Below are 4924 nucleotides of genomic sequence, written 5' to 3'. Positions count from 1 at the left end.
TGGAGTTTTGTGAAATGTTTTTATTTCCTTTATTAGAAGACATTCATTTATTGTTACAATCTATGTTTTTTTTTTTTTTTTTTTTTTTATTATTCTGCTTGTTTTTAACCTAGCAAATAATCTGTGACTAATAGAAAGCTAAATCTATGTAGTTATGAAAAATGACACCCTGTGAAAGTCTGTGTGTTTCGGTAAAAGTCTTAGACATATGGGTATTTAATCTCAATTTTAACAATACTGCGAGATTCAGGTAATATAACTACTCAATTAAAACTGAAGAACAATATCTTCTGTAAAATGTAATTCCACAAAAATGCAATTACTGATGTGGAATTATTCAGGACACCTCCACATTTATTCTCACTTTAAATAACTCAAATCACACACAGGTGTTTTTTCACTTCATGTGCACATACGTTAATTAGAACATCAGTACTCAGTATTTTGAAGGAGGTTTGCCGAATAGTTTAGTATGCGGTTGAGGAAGAGTGAACACCATGGTGAGGTCAAAAGAGCTCTCTGAGGCTTTCAGAAAGAAGATTGTAGCAGCTTATAATTATGGTAAGTAATACAAAATGATCTCAAAAGGCATTCAAATCAGCCATTTTACTGTCCAGAATATAGTCTACAGGTAGTGGACTTTCAAATCAGCAGCCACTGTTTATGTGAAAGTGCATGTCTCTACAATCAGAAAGAGACTGCACAACTCAAACTTGCATGGGAAGTGTGCAAGGAGAAAACCTTAGCACCCTGAGGGCTGGTGCACACCGAGTGCTCCTCTTAGCACTTTTAAAATTGCTAGCGTTTTGAAAAAGCAATTGGCTTAGTTTGTATGGCCTTGTTCACTCCAGAGCGATGTGATTTTTACAAAAATGTGGTGTCACATGCCTCCTAGTGGTTGGTCTGTTGAATGCCTTCCAATCTGTTTTCAGCCCACAGACCATCCAATCTTGTGGATGCAATCAATGTGTTGAAACCGTTTGGAATTGGGCAAAAAGGCCAGGGGGGGAATGTGTGAGCAACATGAACACTTTTTAATACACAATATTTCATTTATCTGCCACCATCTTTGTATAAGTTAAGGAACCTGCTCTGACTATTCTAAGCCTGCAGATAAAATTAACACACCCTAGCGGTGCTCAAATTAGGTATGTAGCCCTAAAACTGACATTACGTTTTATTTTAAATGCAATATAAATAATATATACAGAAAATTATTAAAAGTAACAATTATAGAGATGGTAGCCACAGGATTAAATAAAAGGGAAAAACAAAAAAGAATACTTAAAGGGATACTTAAGTAAAAAAAAGATTTTTACTCACCTGGGAGCATCCCTCAGCCCCCTAAAGCTGTATGGTGCCCTCGCAGCCTCGCTCCGAACCTCCTGTCCCCGCCGGCGGCTACTTCCGGGTTCGGCGACAGCCACCGACAGGCTGGGAACGCGAGTGATTCTCCGCGTTTCCAGCCGCTATATCACCCTCTATGCTGCTATAGCGTATATAGAAACGCGGAGAATCACTCGCGTTCCCAGCCTGTCGGCGGCTGTCGCCGAACCCAGAAGTAGCCTCCGGCGGGGACAGGAGGATCGGAGCGAGGCTGCGAGGGCACCATACAGCTTCAGGGGGCTGAGGGATGCTCCCAGGTGAGTAAAAATCTTTTTTTTTTTTAAGTATCCCTTTTAAAGCAGGGGTCTCAAACTCAATTTACCAGGGGGCCGCAGGAGGCAAAGTCGGGATGAGGCTGGGCCGCATAAGGGATTTCACAAAAAAAGTCCTCAAATGTCATTAACAGTTTTAATAATTTCTTTTGAACATGAAGTGTCCTACCTTATAGTTCGCTTTAGTGCTCCCATTACAAGTAATCCGCCGTGTCCCCACTGCAAAACGAGGGCTGCAGAGCCCCCAAATCACCCGGGGGGCAATCCGCCGGCATTTCCTGGAAGGGGCAGAGCTTTCAGCCTCAGCTCTGTCCCTCCTGACATCAATCGAGGCGGATCGCCGCCTCTGCCCGCCCCTCTCACTCTTCCTTCACAGAGAGGGGCGGGGAGAGGCGGCGATTGACGTCAGGAGGGGCAGAGCTACAGCTGGAAGTTCTGCCCCTCAGCGTAGTCGTGGATGTTTGCCCGGGGGATTTGGGGGCTCTGCAGCCCTCGTTTTACGCCAGATTACTTGGGAGCACTGAAGCGAACTCTAAGGTAAAATAGTTTGCTTCCGTGTCTCTTTTGCTTTTGCCGGCGCGGGCCACAAAATATTGTACCGAGGGCCGCGAGTTTGAGACCCCTGCTTTAAAGATTTGTAACAAATATGTCCCTTTGTGTGGAAGTCCAGGAGAGTTCCTTTCTTTCAGAATTCAGGGAAGCTAGCCTTAGGTTCTCTTGCTAGCTTCAAGCCGTAGGTTTTGTTAACCTCTTGCCGACCGCGTCACGCTGATGGGCGTGGCCGCGGCGGCAGCCCCAGGATCGCCTAACGCTGGTTGGCGTAAAGTCATGGGGCCCTGTTTTGCAGGAGATCGCGTGCAGGTTGCATGCACATCTCCTGCTTGGTGGGCGGAGCTGAGCCCCGCCTTCAGTCTCCGAGTGGCCATCGCCGCTCGGAAGACTGTTACATGGCGAAACCACTGTGTGTTTACTTGTACAGCGCTGTGATCAGCAGCAGCGCTGTACTGGGGACAACCGTGTGACACGGCTGGCCCCCTGGGGGACAAGAGAGCGATCGGCTCTCATAGGCAGAAGCCTATGACAGCCGATCGCCGTGATTGGCCGGCTCAGGGGAGGGAGGGGATTTGTAAAAAAAAAATAATATAAAAAAAATAAAATGAATTAAAAATAAATAAATAAACACAGGGGGTTATCAGACCCCACCAACAGAGAGCTCTGTTGGTGGGGAGAAAAGGGGGGGGGGGGGGGGAAATCACTTGTGTGCAGAGTTGTACGGCCCTGCAGCTTGGCCTCAAAGCTGCAGTGGCCAATTAAACAGAAAATAGCCTGGTCACTAGGGGGGTTTAACACCATGGTCCTCAAGAGGTTAACCAATTAGCATTCCTGGACGTGAGTTTCACGTCATGCTCTGTCCCTGCCTGCATTCCCAGACGTGAAACTCACGTCCTGCAGTCTAAGCAGCGCTGTGCGCGCCCGCGAGTCCGCGCGATCCTCTCATTGGTGCATGTGAACAGAAGTTCACAGAACCAATGAGATCGTTTTTACTGTGAATGACAGCTGCCATAGCCAATGGCAGCTCTCATTCACACTGTGACAATGTAAACATTACATTGTTGCCACCTAAAGCTGCTGAAGCCTCAGATCTCTCGTCAGTGTGAGATCTGAGGTGGAGCAGCTTGTGTGCAGAGCTGTGTGAGCTGTGTGATCCACTAGTGAAAATAAATTATATTTGATTGCTGTTTTTAACCCCTTCCCAGCCTAACTATCCCTTGTGTGTTCAGTACACTGTACTGATCACACTGTACTAATCTAGCTGATCTAGCTGTCCTAGGCCCTTTTTATACTGCCCCCCTCCCCCCCCTATTAGTGTTTTAGTTTGCTGACCCCTTATTGATCAGTTGATCGTCATATGATCATCTGATCTTCTGATCTCATCTCTCTCCCCCTCACATCACCGTCCTCTCTTCTACTTCCATCCCCAGCACTTTCCTCATCCTCATTTAAAAAAAAAAAAAAAAATCTTTCTATCTATTATCTCTTTATCTTGTTCTGTACCCTATTTATAAAAAATGGCAAAGAGGCGATACACAGAACAGGAGATCGTTGCCTTGATGGAAATCAGCGGCAGCGGCGAAGAATCTGACTGCGAATCTGACGGCGAAGAATGGCTGCCGGTTGAACATTCCGACCCGCTGTCAGACGGCGACTCCAGCTCTGATGAAGGTGAAGGGCCATCAGAGCAGGCAAGAGTTGCTACTGTGCATCCTGTTGTCACTGCATCAGTTCCCAGTGGCAGCGACTCTGAGACACAGGCGTCATCAGATCGCAGAGGAGGGAGCACAGCAGGCACTAGTGCTCCAGGGGCAGGCAGCCAGCAGCAAAGTCCTCAGGAACCCATGGACATTTTAGATGGCACTAGTGCTCCAGGGGCTAGCAGCCAGCAGCAAAGTCAGCAGGTACCACTGGACATGTCACACCTACTGTGGGTACCGCCAAACATGCAAGCACCCCAAATCCCTGCTTTCATTGCAAACAGTGGCTTAATGGTTGACATGACAGGGAATATGTCACCAGTCGATGTTTTCCAGCAATTCGTCAATGACGATTTTTTGCAATTTATTGTCGAGCAGACAAATTTGTATGCCGCTCAATTCATTGAGTCCCACCCCAGGTCCACTTATACCCGGAAATGGACACCAACAAACTTGTCGGAGTTGAAAGTGTTTCTAGGCCTAACTTTCAACATGGGGCTAACAAAAAAATCGCAACTCGCAATGTACTGGAGTACAAATCCCATACACCACACCCCTCTGTACTCATCAACTATGCCAAAGCTGCGTTATCAGATGATCATGAGATTTCTGCATTTCAATGACAATAGTCTAAACAAGAGTCCAGACAATGCAGGCAGAGACCGGCTTTTTAAATTAAGGCCGCTTATAAATCACCTTAATTTAAAATTCAGTGAAATTTGTGTGCCTGGAAGAGAAATTGCAATTGACGAATCTCTAATGCCATTTCATGGCCGGCTTGGATTCAAACAATTCATCCCCAGTAAACGAGCCAGGTATGGGGTAAAGCTCTATAAGCTTTGCGAAAGCGGATCAGGGTACACCTTTGCATTTCGCATCTATGAGGGGCGAGATAGCATGCTACAGCCAGAGGGGTGCCCAGCAGATATGGGAGCCAATGGAAAAATTGTGGTGGACCTCATGACCCCCTTACTAAATAAGGGGTATCATCTATTTGTAGACAATTTCTACACC

This window comes from Hyperolius riggenbachi, chromosome 6 (genome assembly GCF_040937935.1).
Source record: "Hyperolius riggenbachi isolate aHypRig1 chromosome 6, aHypRig1.pri, whole genome shotgun sequence".
NCBI classification, from domain to species: domain Eukaryota; kingdom Metazoa; phylum Chordata; class Amphibia; order Anura; family Hyperoliidae; genus Hyperolius; species Hyperolius riggenbachi.
This window is presented reverse-complemented; position numbering follows the sequence as displayed.